Raw genomic sequence first — 17,670 nt, 5'->3', positions numbered from 1 at the left:
AAAACAAAGCGAAATAACATGGAAATCCCTTAAAATCCTGAGTAATTTGAACAAAAATCTCCCCAAACTTAAAACCCAATTATGGTCTCCTCTAAAATTTAGCTTTCACACATTCATTGGAACTTAAAGCAATCAAACCTCTCAGCCAACTACCTGCATCTTGGTTGCTACAGAGAACAAACACACAGCAACGGCGCCATGTGCACTGAACGTGATCATGTGATGGCTCTGATCAACACTGACGCAACCAAGGATAATGCATTCAAACTCAAAGAATCCCCTAATAAACAAATTTGCAAGAGAACATGGGCTATGATGAGGTCTCTCTCTATGAGTAGAGGCTGAGTCCAATAAATAAAACTATTGGTGAAGGCCGCAAGTTTTGGGGATTGATTGCGTCTGCATCACATGCACAGGCTTTTGTTCCATCAGGCCTCATCCCTATTTAAGTACCACACTTGTGTTGCGTTCCCCAACTATCTCCTCCAAGTTTGCATATTTCGAAGAGGAAAAGAAGCAAGAAGTGATGAAGATGAGTCTAGCATTACTAACAATGTTGGTCCTCTCGGTGACGAGCTACATTTTCTCTCCAGTCGAGGGTTTCTCATCGTCCGGGTGGAGTAAGGCAACGGCGACATTCTATGGTGGAAGTGATGCATCGGGCACCATGGGTATGATTCGTTTGTCTTTTTTTTTTTTTGTTTACATACTAGTTTCTAGTAAAGAGGCTGGATCTCAACGGATCATATGATTATGCGGTTGGTGTAACCCTCCTCGTCAGCATTTCGACATGGCTCAACCCGCTTGGGAGAAGATCGGTATTTACCGTGGAGGAATTGTCCCCGTCCTCTATCAAAGGTTTTTACTTCTTTCTTGGCAATTTTTTTTACCAGGTTCTCTGTATCAGTAGTTCAGTACTGACTTACAAAGTTATCTACTTATCACGGTTGGTGTAACCCTCCTCGTCAGCATTTCGACATGGCTCAACCCGCTTGGGAGAAGATCGGTATTTACCGTGGAGGAATTGTCCCCGTCCTCTATCAAAGGTTTTTACTTCTTTCTTGGCAATTTTTTTTACCAGGTTCTCTGTATCAGTAGTTCAGTACTGACTTACAAAGTTATCTACTTATCACAGGGTTCCATGTAAAAAACACGGTGGCGTGAGATTCACCATTAATGGGCGCGACTACTTCGAGCTTGTGCTGGTGACCAACGTCGGCAGCAGTGGATCGATCCAATCGATGTCTGTCAAGGGATCAAATACTGGATGGATGTCAATGTCGAGAAACTGGGGGGCAAATTGGCAATCAAATGCCTACTTGAACGGTCAATCTCTCTCGTTTCGTGTCACGACAACTGATGGACAGATCCTTGTGTTCCCCAGTATCGTTCCTTCGCACTGGAGTTTCGGCCAAACTTTCTCGAGCCGTTTGCAATTCTCTTGAGGAAGAAGAAGATTATTAGATATGGGATTCAAGATTGAGGTCCACTGAGGTTGGCAGAGGCGTGCTAGCTTTTTTTAACTACAGTTAATTGCCCGCCAATCTATATACGAATTAGTAACGTCATTGATCCTTAACTTTAAGGGCAAGAGCGTCATTGATTTCCATCAAGAAATAAGTTGCACATGTTACTATTGTATTTGTGCAGGATTATGTTCATGTATCACATTAAGTTGTAATTCTTCTGTTGAAGTGTAAACATATTATGCAAAATTAATGTCATACGAGACCTTTCCAGGTGTACATGTGCAACTTGATTTATCCGTCAAATTGATTAAACAATAGAAGTTACTCATTTCTTTAGATGCCATAACTTAACTATGAGCCAATATTTCATATTACTGCTTTTTAAAATTGTTATCAGGCACAATAATTTACCTGTGATCCGAAAAGGTACTATATCGAAATTGCTGATGCTCATCCTTCGTTCAATCAATTGATGTGGTGCTACAGTCCAAATTGTTGTGCGCAGCGGAACTCGTAACCACACGAACAAGAATGAGATAGATCACAACCAAATAAGCCAAACACAATAACACAGCAAGACAAACGAATTTTACGTGGTTTGACAAGTTGCCTACGTCCATGGGGCAAGGAGGGGGAAGTTCTTACTATTAGAAATCAAGAGAATACAAATAGGGTTACAAATTTTACCAAATAAACCCTAAAACAAAGCCTCTAGATCTCTCACAAATCTCCCACACTTTGATGCAACAATCCCCTCTCAAATACTGCTCAAAACGTCGTTGCTTAACTCTAATTAATTAGAATTAGACTTATATATCAACTCAGAAACAAAACGGGTTGAAAACCAAAAACCAACTTAGACCCGACTCTTCGAAACTCCAAACTACCTGAAAAGTAATTAAAAAAAAAGAACAACAACAAGAGCATCAGAACGCTACAGCAAGATTACCTTCATCCGCCCCAGGAGAAGGGCTGCTAGATAGAGTGAAGGCTCTATCTATTAAGAATAGTCTACCTAGATTCATTTTTCCCGTATCTAAGTGGGATTAACATTTAGAAACCTACAACACGAGACATAGTACGTCGAACGAAATAATCCAAACAAAGAAACCCTCATGTATATACCATAAGTCTAAAATTATAGATATCTAAACATTAATACCAAACTAAGAAAAGACAATCTAATAAAACCAACAATTGGAAATCCACAACACAAGACTGGTACGTCGAGCGAAATAATCCAAACAAGGAAACCCTTATATATATACAACAAGTCTCAAGTTGTGAATCTCTAATCATTGATCCCAACTAAGAAGTAAAGAAAGCAGTAAAAGAATTAAGACATCAACACATCGTATACAAAAGAGAGGAATTTTTCATAAAAAATATAGGTATTTATAGAGGCAAATCCGAAACAAACATGTTTGACCCGAACTAGAAAACGTAGTCTGACTAGGAAAATAACCTTCGATATTTTGACCATAACTTTCATGTTTGACCTCAGAATAAGGTGATATAAGATTTGTTGGAAATCTCTTGAAGAGACCTATAACTTTTATCTTTTAAGTTTTTCTAGATTCTAACTACTTCTATGTTTAAAATACATATATTTTAACTAGTCGTTTTTCCCAGATCCAGGTCCGTGCACGTGTGCATGATATCACTTCTATATTCACATATATACATTGAATTGATCTCAAATCAATTCCTAGCATACTCAAATATTAATAAATATTATTTTTTATAATGTAATATATTTATTATTATTTATTATAAAATATTCAAATTTTTAGGGTTTTACAACTCTGCCTCCCTGAATGTGGATGAAACCATATCATCAACGACCTCCAGTGATAATGCATATGCGACCATGACATCATTATACCTAGCTGGCTAACGAATCACCCTCCTAAGTCTATTCACTACAATAGACTCCTAAACATGACCCTGCTCCTGAGTCTCATAATCCACTGTATCCTCTATCTGCCCGGCTGTCATCCCATATCCTCCTAGTGTCATCTTTGTAGGATCCTCAATGGATAAAATACCATCTGGAGTGGGTGGAGTCACATCATCCTCCACCTGCTGTGATATCTCTTGAATCTGGTCTTCCTCCATCTGTCAAGGAACTTGAGGCCTCATCATGTACACCTCATCAAATGTGACATCTCTGCTAATAACTATCTTCTTGTCTTGTGGATCCCATAAAAGTAAACCATTTAACTCCATCTCTAAATCCCACAAAGACAGCTTTCCTCACCCTTGAATTCAATTTACCATCACTAACATGGTAATAAGTAGGACACCCAAATATCCGAAGCGACTCATAGTCACTAGCTACCGAACCAAACCAATGCTCCAATGAAGTCTTTCCTTGTATCATAGTGCATGATAACCTGATCACGAGATGACTCGTATAAACTAATGCCTCAAAAGGATCTAGAAAATCCACTCTGCATTATCATACATCACACTTTCTCTAGTAAGGTACGGTTCAATCTCTTAACCACCCCGTTCTGTTGCGGTGTCTCTCGGACTGTGAAGTGTCGCCTAATGCCGTGATCTCGGTAAAACTATAGAAATGGATCACTCTTATACTCTCCACCATTATCTGAACATAGAGTCTTTACCTTTTAACCTGTCTGCAGCTCCACTTTTTTCTTCCACTCCACAAAAATATCTAGGACCTCATGTTTATGCTTCATAGGGTATACCTAATTCCTCCTGGAATAATCATCAATGAAAGTAACAAAATAGTTGGTTCTACCAAGTGACGTGTGCTTGGAAGGGCCCTAAATATCTGTGTGAATGTAATACAATGTATCTTGGGTGTTGTGAAAAGCGGTGCCAAACTTCACTCTAGTCTTCTTCCCAAGTACACAATGTTCACACAGCTCCATCTTACAAGTCTTAGCACCTTTCAATAGCCCCTATTTCACCAATGACTGCAGAGACTTATCATCTGTGTGTTCTAGTCTCATGTGTCATAGGGTGGTAGTGTCCTCCTCCGTAGTAATAGAAGCTGCCAGACCCCCTGTAACTGTCTTGCCCTTCAAGTAGTATAGAAAGTTTTTCCTGACTCCTCACATCACCACCATAAAACCCTTCGTGACCTTCATTGTAGCATCCTCTAAGGTCACTCGATAACTAGCTGCCTTCAAAGCACCAAGAGAAATAATGTTCTTTGTCAACTGCGACACGAACCTCACTTCTTTCAACTCCCTCACCACACCATCATGCATCTTTATTCGGACTGAACCAATACCACCAATAGGACATACGTGGTCATTACCCATAAACACAACATCCCCTCTTTCCAACTCCTCAAAGCTGGAGAACCAATCCCTCCTAGGGTAAATATGATATGTGGATCCCGAATCCAACATCCACTCCGTAGATTCGGCATAGCAAACCGACGGTAGTGCAGGGCACGAATAACCTAAAAAATCTGAATCTGAATGTTCGCCAACACCTTTTGCAACATTCATCTCTGAAGCTTGTATAGTTTTCCTCTTATTCTTCCTGCCTTTTTCCTACCACTTTGGGCAGTCAATCTTCCAATGTCCTTCTTCTTTATAATACCGACATTGATTTCTACTAATACTCTTATAAGCACCTCTATTCTTCAATTTTGAGCGGTTATCTTGGCGGCGGTTTAGAGTACGACCTCGAACTACTAATGCATCTCCCGATGCCTTCTTAGAGGGTTCACCATCACTCTTCCTCAGCTCATAATTCACCAACATCGAGGTCACCTCCTTATAACTAATTGTTATTCTTCCATTGATCATTGTGAGAACGAACGTACCATAATTATCCTCGGGCAACGAACACTAAAGTAGCATTGCCTTATCTTCATCCTCAACCATGATATCCACATTGGCCATATCTAAAAGTAGCTTCGTGAAATTGTTGACATGCTCCCTGATGGAAACCTCCTTCTTCATCTTAAATTGGTAAAACCTCTTCTTCAAGTGAAGCCGATTCTCAATGCTCTTCATAAGATACTTCTCATTGAGTGTTTTCCACATTCTCTTCGTTGAAGTCTTGTTCATCACGTCAAAATAAGATCAGGCATCAAGCATGACCAAATAACTCTATGTAGGCGTCTAAAAATGCCTATAGGTATTCGTACGCAGCTTGAAGCGAAGGGAAGACGATGAACGTCATCATCCGAGTCAAGAAGGATTATCTGATTGGCCGCTACGCACATCAATCAGTTCGCACAAGTCAGTCAATGCGTGCATGTCAGTCAACGCGTGCTCATCAGTCAGCTCACGTGCATCGGTCAACTCAAAGTGACCGAACGTACTTGTCATGCGGCTCCAAGTGCCTGACGGGCTTGTCAGGCAGCTCCAAGTGCCCGCCGTCCTTGTCAGGCAGCTCCAACTACCTGACGGGCTTGTCAGGCAGCTCTAAGTGCCTGACGAGCTTGTCAGTCAGCTCTAAGTATCCGCCACGTTTGTTGGTCAGATCTAAAGTGCCCGACGTGCTTGTCGGTCAGATCCAAAGTGCCCGACACGCTTGTCGGTCAGATCCAAAGTGCTCGACGTGCATGTCGGTCGGTTCCAAGTACCGTAAAGAAGTTAACGAGTGCATGAAGCAAGTTAGCAAATTGTACAAGTCAACAAGATGATCAAATACGCGGAACGACAGAAAATACATGTTCCGAAAACTCGGGAAAATAATGAGAAATTCAGCAAAAGGTCATGCCCCCGCACCATCGCGGGTCAGCCCGCGCCGACCCGCACCCTTTGGTGGGTCGGACCGCACCGACCCGCGCATTGTGCGGCGTCGGGGACCGCGCCGACCCGCGTCCCCTGCGGGTCAGCAGCGCCCGTTGCGCTGTTTCGACTCCTGGACGTGTTTTCGACGGTTTTGAGTAGTTTTTTTTAGGATTTATCTGTTCCAGTGGTTCCCAACTGACTTGATATCATCCACAAACGTGGTTAGGCCGTTATTGAATGAAGATAAGGCCAAATCACTTATTCTTATCCAAATACCCCCTAACTGAAGCCTATAAATATAGGCCTAGGGGTTCATTTCATAGGGACAAAATATTATCAAGACGAGAATGTGCTGCCGGATTGAGGAGTCAAAGTAGCACAAATTTCAGAGGAGGCTAACTAATCTCGGCGAAGTTCTTCAGCATAAAGAGGGAGAGTTCGAGAGATCTGAAGCCTCGTCCGTCCGTTCCTCGAGATTAGGTTTGGTCTTAATCTTGAGAAGAGCTACTGATTTTGCTTGGTTGATTTCAGAGCTTCAAGCGAATACTTCCTTGGTGAAGTAGGAGCTCGATTAATTTTTTGTCAACCGGATCTGATCCATGATAGTCCATGGATATCAACATCCCCGGCAGAGGCAAAGATCCCACGCAAGCAATAGGTGATAAACACCTATTGCGTGTTGTTTGAAAGAGAGTTGTAATCTATTTTCATTGTATTGGAAGTCTTATAAAAAGGCTACATTTGTTTTGCATTTATTGTAACGCCCGAAGTTGTAATAAATTCAGCAATGAAAATAATTTTCTACCCAAACACGCTGGCGACCATAGTGGGAGCCGATAGCCTTTCTGCAAAGGCTGACGTGTCGCAACCTCGGATCCTTATCCCGGTTGAAGAAGAGGTCGAGTACGAATTTGACCAGCAGAAGTATGAGGAGTATTTATCCTCCTCCTCCGGATCCGCCTCTCCTCGCAGACGCAGGAAGGCCTCCTCCAAGAAAGATCGCTGCACTTCGGCTTCAAATGTCCAACAAGAAGATCTTCCCGTCACCGCTGCACTTGTGGCTCACAAGGCCCCGCCGGCATCCGACGAGGCCGAAGCCGCAGATCTGAACCCTTTGAATAAGGAGTTGACTGCTGATAATGTACCCATCCTATCAAAGAGATTACGTCAGAGACGGAGACAATGCCTCGCACGTCAGCTAGCTAAGGCCTTAGAGCCAATTGATGGAATCCGCTATGAAGCGGATCTGAAGTCTAGGAGGCGCCAACCGCCACAACGTCAAGCGGACAACCCCTCCTCTTCCAAACCAGCGAAGAACGAATGGATCCGCGTTAGAAAGACCCGATCGACTCTTCAAGAGTGGATTCAGAAATGTTGTGCATTGCTTTCACATGCAAGAATTCTTTTGCAAGAAGCTAAAAAATTGCAGAAGGAAGAAGTAAAAAAGAAGCCACCAAGACTGCATCAAACTTGGAGGTCAAAGTCCGAAATAGCGGCCGAAAAGATCAAAAACCGCGGGTCACTTCAATCTGACCCTCCAAGCTGCGGGTCACTTCAATCTGACCCTCCAAGCCACGGGTCACTTCAATCTGACCCTCGAAGGCCCGGGTCACTTCAATCTGACCCTCCAACCCGCAGGTCATTTTAATCTGACCCTCCAAGACGCGGGTCACTTTAATCTGACCCTCCAAGGCAAGGGTCACTTCAATCTGACCCTCCAAGGCATAGGTCACTTAAATCTGACCCTCCAAGACGTAGGTCACTCAAATCTGACCCTCCAAGCAGCGGATCACTCAAGTCTGACCCACGCCAGGATAAAGACAAAAGACGTTTTGCATGTGTTTCTCTAATTCCATCGAGTTCCGCACCTCCGGTGGAGCCCCAAGATAGCGTGGACTTGTCCCATTTCAAGATGAGGATGGCGGATCGCCTAGGTCCTTTGCATGAGGATCGAGGTAAAGTTCCTATCAAAGAACGCTTGGGTCCAGTGATTGAACCCCGAACAACTACTCGAGCTGGGGGTCGCACACGGAAAACTCCTGTAACTGACCACCTCGGATCGTGAGTCATAGTCCAAGAGCTCATTAAGAGTTCATGCTTACAAATGCGTGCCTCTAACGTGTGACTCTTGAGAACGTCAAAAAGGCGGCAAATCCCCTAAAAGAAACGTATTCATATGACGATGACAATGTTATACCTAGGAAGTCATGCCAACATATGATAGGTTGCTCCAGTCATCTGACCGACGAGTTGTACTATCGGGCTGGGGGTACGAACAAGTCTCGGAAGAGAGGTACTCGGGAGGTGGACTCTTATTATCCGTACACCTAGTTTATCAGGGTAGTATTATCAGCATATAGCTATCCTAAGACTGCTCCGCAGAAGGTCTCGGTATTCTAGAGAATCTCCAACGGAACGGCTAAGTCCAAGCCGAGGCGTTTCCATAAGAAACGATCAACCGAACTTTCAGAAGTCACGGTTAATATGGTCGATAAGGGAAAGTTGACTCGACCTTCTAGTTCTGACCCGCTCATATCGCATCGTCTAACCCGGTTGCGATCAGGAACCATTAGACAAAGAGATTATCAGAGAATGCAGAGGGGATTATCCTCGGATGATGAAGCATCAGATGCTAACTCTGCAATCACCTCTGACAAAATAGTATCTAGTCCAGGACAATCCCATAAGGTGTTTACGATTAACACCGAGGAAGTAGCCAAAATGGTTGAGGATGCTCTAGCCAAGCAGAAGCAAGCATTCAAAATCGAAATGGAAATGGCTATGCTGCGGATGAGAGAGGAGTATGACCAACAGATCCGAGCCATGTCGAATCAGATAGATAAATTCAGTTATCACAACAATGTTAGCCAAATAGCTAGCGATTCAGATGAGGATGAACACCTTAATGTCGATAACCCTCCCGTTGACCAAAACGCTGGGGGTGGTCCCACCAATGATGATAATACTAGGAGTGGCCTAATTATTCCTCCTCAAAATCAACCAAGGAAAGATACGAGTGAGGATGAAAAGATGAAAGACCTCGAGAGCAAAGTCAACGCTCTAATGTCTGCTCGAGAGGTAAAGAGGACCGGTATTCCGTGTCCTTACCCAAGAGAGTGGGAGTCGATCTCATACCCTGCGAAGTTCAAGTTGATCAACTTCATGTCGTTCGACGGGAAGGGTTCGCCCACTCAGTATTTGATCTACTTCAAGTCCCACTTAGGCATGATCTCCGGTAATGAAACCTTGATGGTTCGGTCATTCATTGGTACCCTTCACGGGCCGGCCTTCGATTGGTACCGCCATCTAAAGCCCGAAAGTATTAACAGCTGGGACGATATGGAGAGCTCATTCCTCGATAATTTCTTTGATGACGACGCCGAGGTATCCATGAGGACACTCTTCGAGGAGAAATAGGAAGGCAACGAGACAGTCGACGACTTCGTCAAGTACTTCCGGAATAAGGCAATGAATTGCTAAGATCCGATCTTAGAGGACTTCATCCTCCAAACCTGTCACAACAACCTCTCTTTGGACGTGTTAAATGTTATGGGAGTAGCACCCTCCAATACCTAGAAAGAGTTCAAGACGTGCGGAGAACGAGCCGAACGCTTCCTCAGAAGGAAGAAAGTCGAGAGAAGCCAACCGATGGCTGATCCTCCGAAATCAAATTTCACCTTCCGTGGCAAGGGGAAGGCATCTGCAGTAGCTATTGACGCTAATCAGGCGTCACAACAGCAATCCTAGAGACAACGAAAGACTTCGGATTCGAGTCTCCAAAAAGAGTACTCTTTCAAGGACGAAGACGTTCCAGCTATTTTTGAATCTCTCCTTAAAAATAACAAGATCAAGCTACCACCTATCACAAATCAGGAGGAAGCTGATAACACTTCGGATCCAAAGTACTGTGTGTACTATAGGAGGATCCTTCATCCCACCATGGCTTGCTTCGCTCTCAAGAATAGCATCCAAATCTAGATTGAAGCTGGCGTCATAACACTAAACTAAGCCCAATGAGAGCGGTAAGACTCCGACAAATATAAGAGTATAAACTGTTCCTTCACATTCCGAAGAGTATATAAGTATAAACTGTTTCTCAATCCTCCAACCGGTATATGAGGTTAAAACTGCTTCCTGATACTCCAATAGGTATATGAGTCTAATTGTTTCCTACTTTTGATGGGAAGTTCCTGGATAATTTTATACATAATATTCTTAAGGATAACCCGGTCATCCAACTGAGTTCAATATTAGACCTAGTTTTGCAAAAAAGCTGGGGGTGGGTAATTCATGTAACGGGAAGTTCCCGAAAGAATTCTACATAGTGCAAAAAAGCTGGGGGTGGGTAATTCATGTAACGGGAAGTTCCCGAAAGAATTCTACATAGTGTATTTTTAGGGATAACCCGGTCACTACAAGAAGGTGATGAATAAGAAACTCTCACTCAAACTCCCTCTACGTCTGTGCACTCAACACTCTCATTGTTAGAGTCCGGACATAGTACTTAGAATTTTAATCTCCTGATCATTGACGATTATCAAACCCCTCCATGTTAAGTATTTGTCACTTAACACCAGGAACTCCCTCTCAGTGATTTGTACGAATCAACACTCCCATTGTAATTTGTACTCCCACGCTCATTGTTCACTCGGTCAAACATTCCTACAGTTTGGACCAGCAACCAAAGTCCCCTCTCGATTCCTTCAATGAACGAGAGGTCCACAAATTAAGCGATCAAACCTATAAGAGTTAGGATTGTCTCAAAACTCCCCACTTAGTCAAACCTTCCTACAATTAGGGCCAAAACCAAAATCCCATGTCGATTCTTTCCATGAACGAGAGGTCCACTTTCAAATCGAGCGATCAAACCTTCCTACAGTTAGGGTCATCTCAAACCTCTCACCTAGTCAAACCTTCCTACAGTTAGGACCACAACCAAAATCTCCTCTCGATTCCTTCCATGAACGAGAGGTCTACTTTTAAATCGAGCGATCAAACCTTCCTACAGTTAGGGTCATCTCAAACCTCCCACTCGGTCAAACATTTCTACAGTTAGGATCAAAACCATAATTCACTCTCGATAAACGAGAAACCCACCTTTAGTTCGATAATCAAACCCTCCGACAGTTAGGATTATTCGAATCTTTTCGATTCTTAGAGTGGAGATCCCACTCTTAGTTTCACTCTTCAGATTCTCGAGGTAGAGATCCCACTTCGAGTCTCCTTTTTAAATGGAGATAGAATATAAAATTCTTCCTACTCGGTTTTGAGAGATAGAATATAAATTTCTTCTTCTCCCATTTCGGGTTCGTCTTTGCCCCAAGAGAAGACACCATCCTTCAACTTCATAATCCGTGCTTTCCACGCACAGGGAATTTTATCCCGAAACCTAAGTAGGGATAAGTCAGCACCTAACACGCGTTGCCGGTTTAGTCTTTTACCGATTGAAGAAGACACCAGATACCAATTTGGGGCATTTTATCCCGAATCCTAAGTAGGGATGAGTCAGCGCTTAACCCGCGTTAATGGGTGGTTCGTTCCTGTGAAAACAATCGAGTTTACGTATTTAGCATCGTAGCAACAAAAATCCATGCCTTTTATACATGGGAAATTTTATCTCGAAGCCTAAGTAGGGATAAGTCAGCGTCTAACACGCGTTATCGATTTAGTCTTTTACCGATTGAAGAAGACACCAGAATACAAATCTAGGGTAATTTATCCCGAAGTCTAAGTAGGGATGAGTCAGTGCTTAACCCGCGTTGCTGGGTGGTTCGTTCCCGTGAAAATGACCGAGTCTACGTATTCAGCATCGTAGCAATAAAAATCCATACCTTTTATGCATGGGGAATTTTATCCCGAAGCCTATGTAGGGATAAGTCAGCGCCTAATACACGTTGCTGGTTTAGTCTTTTACCGATTAAAGAAGATACCAGAATACCAATCTGGGGCACTTTATCCCAAAGCCTAAGTAGGGATGAGTCAGCGCTTAACCCGCATTGCTGGGTGGTTCGTTCCTGTGAAAACGACCGAGTCTACGTATTCGGTATCATAGCAACAAAAATCCATGCCTTTTATGCATGGGAAATTTTATCCCGAATCCTGAGTAGAGATAAGTTAACGCCTAACACACATTGTCGGTTTAGTCTTTCACCGATTGAAGAAGACACCAGAGTCCAAGTCTGGGGAATTTTATCCCAAAGCCTAAGTAGGGATAAGTCAGCGCCTAACACAGTTACCATGTAGTCTATTCCCGTGAGAAGGGCAAAGTCTACGTATTCAATATCATAGCACTAAGAGAGTTAACTCTCTTAGCATAACGTCACATGCGGAACAGACTTAAACAATCCGCATGCAAGCCCGGTTCAAACGGTAATCGGTAAAGGCACATCAAATCCGTTAAAGGCTAAGGATTTTCCAAAAATCCTAAGTCTACGTCTGATACACCTTGCTGTTTAGTCTTTTCACAGGAGAAAGATGAAGTCTACGTATTCAATATCGTAGCACTAAAACAGTTAACTCTTTTAGCATAACGTTACATGCGGAACGGACTTAAACAATTCGTATGCTAGCCCGACTCAAAAGGTAGTCGATAAAGGCTCATCAAACCCGTTGATGGCTGAGGGTTTACCAAAAATCCTATAAATATAAGAGTCATTGACGCATCAGCCTCATTAGTTGGTCTCGTGACTTGAGCATCCAACAACTTCGAGATAAGATCCATACATGCAGATGAATCGGCTTTAATAGTTGGTCCTACAGCCTAACATTTGGGACCGCCACGCTCTAATGTCTTAAGAGCTTAAACTGTGTAGACTTCAGCAAACGTACGAGTATAAACTATGTTAACACCAATCAATGCGTTGTAGAAAAGGTCAACACCGGACAATGCGTTACAATAAAGGTCGTTATTGGTCAACGCATCGACAATTTCGCCAAAATAAGGCTAAAGAAAAATTTTGGATTAAAGGATGATTCTAGGGAGTTCAATTGCAATTCAGACATGAACCCCCAATGAAGATGGTCAGTTCAACGTCATCTCAATGACAAGAGTTAAGTTCAAATGCTTATACATCAACTTCGGTTCAAAATTTCAATAACGGTCAGACGATAAACATAGCACTGGAAGAACTTTATCTATTCGACAAAATACTAAATAGACTGAAGGCTAAAGAGGTCAAGAATTGAAACAATCCATAGGTCCTTCTACGCGATCTCCTCAACAAATACTGAAGAGATTAACAACAAGGCATGTCTTATCCAAAGCATTCCAGACTTCTCTATAAAAAAATAAGTCTGAAATACTTTAGAGGGGGTATCTGTAGGCGTCTAAAAATGCCTATAGGTGTTCGCATGTAGCTCGAGGCGAAGAGAAGATGATGAACGTCATCATCCGAGTTAAGGAGGATTATCTGATTGGCCCCTGCGCACATCAATCAGCTCGCGCTCGTCAGTCAACGCGCGCACATCAGTCAACACACGCTCGTCAATCAGCTTGCGCACGTCAATCAGCTTGCGCGCGCAGGTCAACTCAAAGTGATCGAACATACTTGTCAGGCGGCTCCAAGTGCCTGATGGGCTTGTCAGGCAGCTCCAAGTGCCCGCCATCCCCCGCCACCCTTGTCAGGCAGCTCCAAGTGCCTGACGGGCTTGTCAGGCAGCTCCAAGTACCCACCACGTTTGTTGGTCAGATCCAAAGTGCTCGACATGCTTGTCGGTCAGATCCAAAGTGCCCGACGTGCTTGTCAGTCAGATCCAAAGTGTCCGACGCGCATGTCGATCGGTTCCAAGTGCTATAAAGAAGCTAACGAGCGCATAAAGCAAGTTAGCAAATCGTACAAGTCAACAAGATGATCAAATACGCAAAACGACAGAAAATACAAGTTTCGAAAAGTCGGGAAAACAACGAGAAATTCAGCAAAAGGCCAAGCCCCGTGCCAGCGCGGGTCAGCCCGCGCCGACCCACGCTGACCCACGGGGGGCGCTGGTGGACCGCGCTGAATTCGAAACACCGCGTCCGTGCAGGTCGGACCGCATCGACCCGCGCCCGCGCGGGTCGGACCACGCCGACCCGCGCCCCCTGCGGGTCAGCAGTGCCCGTCGTGATGTTTCGACCCCCGAACGCATTTTCGACAATTTTGAGCGGTTTTCTCGGGATTTATCTGTTCCAGGGTTTCCAACTGACTTGATATCATCCACAAACGTGGTTAGGCCGTTATTGACTTAAGATAAGGCCAAATCACTCATTTTTATCCAAATACCCCCAACTGAAGCCTATAAATACAGGCCTAGGGGCTCATTTCACAGGGGCGGAATATTATCAAGACGAGGAGGTGCTGCCGAATTGAGGAGTCAAAGGAGCACGAATTTCAGAGGAGGCTAACTGATCTCAGCGAAGTTCTTCAGCATAAAGAGGGAGAGTTCGAGAGATCTGAAGCGTCGTCCGTCCGTTCCTCGAGATTCGGCTTGGTCTTAATCTCGAGAAGAGCTATTGATTTAGTTTGGTCGATTTTAGAACTTCAAGCGAATACTTCCTTGGTGAAGTAGGAGCTCTGTTAATTTTTTATCAACCGGATCTGATCTGCGGCGGTCCACGGATATCAACATCCCCGGCACAAGCAAAGATCACACGCAAGCAATAGGCGATAAACACATGTTGCGTGTTGTTTGAAAGAGAATTGTAATGTATTTTCATTGTATTGGAAGTCTTATAAAAAGGCTATATTTGTTTTGAACTTATTGTAACGCCCGAAGTTGTAATAAATTTAGCAATGAAAATAATTTTCTACCCAAACACTCTACAAGCCCTACTGTTCATCTTCTTCCAAACCTTATCCTCCATATCAGTGGGTTTCTCTTGCAGCTCAAGAGTCTCATCCAAATTATGTGCATTTAATGCATCCATCTCCTGACACCTCCACAAACCGAAATTAATCTTGCCGTCGAATTTTGGAACATCAATCTTCGTGTTATTGATGCTCAGACTCTATATCACCTTCATAAGAGATGAACTTGATGTGCTTGCTTATCCCATATTATTGATAACTATTCAGATAGGAATCCTTCACCAAATCCTTCGAACAAGCCCTAAGCCAAGCCCGAGGCTCTGATACCACTTGTTGTGCGCAACGAAGCTCATAACCACACGAACAAGAATAAGATAAATCATAACCAAATAAGCCAAACACAATACACAGCAAGACAAATGAATTTTATATGGTTCAGCAAGTTGCCTACATCCACGGGGCAAGGAGGAGAGAGTTCTTACTATTAGAAATCAAGAGAATACAAATAGGGTTATAAATTTCACAAATAAACTCTAAAACAAAGCCTCTAGATCTCTCACAAATCTCCCACACTTGGATGCAACAATCCCCTCTCAAAGACTTCTCAAAACGTCCTTGCTTAATCCTAATTAATTAGGATTAGACTCATATATCAACTCAGAAGAAAAATGGGTTGAAAACCAAAACCCAGCTTAGACCCGACACGTGGTCGACCGCGCATGGCGTCGACCGCGAAAACGACAGAAACTTTCCTAAATCTCTGGACTTTTGGCGGTCGACTGCTGCACCAAGCATGGTCGACTGCGACCTAATACTGAATAGAACTCATCCTCGTGCATGCTGGTGGTCGACCGCCGTGCCACACGCGGTCGACCACATGGCACCCAAACATGTTCCTTCGTCTTTTCCTATGGTCTTCGTCACTGTGCTCGCCATTTCTTCACAAATAAGATCTTTGTGATGGATGATTTTCAAAGCGCCTCGTTAGTGTAATTATTCGTCATGGCAATTATAGCCATACCAAACTGCTACTAATAACATTTCGAAAAGTGGGACAATTGACATAGCTAACAATTACAGTCAGCTGTCACCCTACGACTAAGCCTTTAAAACTTCAAGCATGAGAAGCAACCCTCTTCTACCTCACACTTGAAATTCTCTCTCCAAAAAGGAAAAAAAGTCAAGGGATTGTCCTGGATGAGGTACGATCTTCATATGAATACACCTATCTTCCACCCTATATTTAAGTCGTTCGACTGGAACTTACTGTCTACATATCACTTATTTGGACATCATTCAAACGGTCTTTTGACTTAGTAAGACCTAGCCCTAGCCTGTATGCTCTTTTCTAGAGCAAGTTGTCCGATCAACTTAGCAGTAGCTTTTAGCCCTCTTTTCTAGTGCAAATGGCCAACCTCTCAATAGAGTCTCTTCCTAACTACATTTAACATGATCACTAACTTCATCATTGTAGAAACAGCGAAACCATTGAAGAAGATTAGGAAAAATGGAATTGACATACATTCGAGTGCTCTCCGGTCGACCGTGAGCTTTGGCACGGTCGACCGGCAACGTGCACGACTTTGTACAAGTTCTAGATTTTTGACCGGTCGTGACAATTTCGACGGTCGACCGCAAAACCCTGTAATCGATTTGTTGATTTTTGTCTTCTGGCCGATCGACCGCGACGTTAAGTGCGGTCAACCGCGAGTCGGGTTTGGGTCTGTTTCGATTTCCTATTCTGTTTAGGATTTGTGCTTGGTATAAATATCAATACACATTTTAGGGTTCCTTTGGAATTGTTTTAGGGGATATTTGGAGCACAGAAAAGAGGTATTTTCTTAGCTATAAGTTAGGTTTTGTTTGGAGAGAATTAGAGATTTGTTGGTAAGATTAATTGGTAAGTTCGAGTGATTTGTAATCTCAGTTTGTACTCTTCTTCTCTATTAGTAAAAACCTCATCCCCTTCTTGCCTCGTGGACGTAAGCAACTTGCCTAACCATGTAAAATTGGTTTGTTTGTGTTTGTAGCATTACTTTGGTTTGTTTGGCCTTCTCTCGACGTTTTGTTTGGCTCCTCGAAGCACAGTGGTTTTGGCTTCCGCACACAACAAGTGGTATCAGAGATTTGGCTACGCTTGGGCTAATTGGAGGAGTAGATCGCTTTGGTAGTTCGTCTAAGACTTCAGTTGGTGATAAAGGTGGGATTTTTCCTATTTGTGTATCTCGTTTCCGTCATGTGGGGTGAGATCTTTCGGAGACCCTTTTTAGGGTTTCAGTTGGAGGTAAAATAAATCTCTCTTTTCAGTTTAGATCTATTCTTTGTTTGTTCCGCATTGTTTTGTTGGTGTTTTGAGAAAGATGGTCGAGAAAGAAGGAGTTGTGGATGGTATTTCTGGCGAGAAGACCGTTTAAACTTTGAATATTCACTCTATGAAGATAGATGTGGAGAAGTTTAATGACACAAATAATTTTGGTCTTTAGAGATGTGAAGTCTTGGATGCGCTCAACATGCAAAATTTGAAAGACACTTTGGAGTTGGACGGGAAACCGGACGACATTGAGGAGAAGGTTTGGAAGAAGATGAATAAAACGGCATGTGGTGTGATTAGATCTTGCTTAACTAAAGATTTGAAATATGATGTGATCATTAAGATTTCGACTAAAAAGATTTGGGAGATCCTAGAGGGTA

The 17,670-nt window shown here is 43.2% G+C and overlaps 1 pseudogene; it reads left to right on the top strand.

The window, feature by feature from the left end:
- On the top strand, positions 249-1,745 carry LOC109849021 (annotated as a pseudogene).

The sequence above is a fragment of the Asparagus officinalis genome, chromosome 7 (assembly GCF_001876935.1).
Source record: "Asparagus officinalis chromosome 7, Aspof.V1, whole genome shotgun sequence".
NCBI lineage: Eukaryota > Viridiplantae > Streptophyta > Magnoliopsida > Asparagales > Asparagaceae > Asparagus > Asparagus officinalis.
The sequence above is the reverse complement of the archived record's forward strand: the minus strand, read 5'-3'. Positions and strand labels throughout refer to the sequence as shown.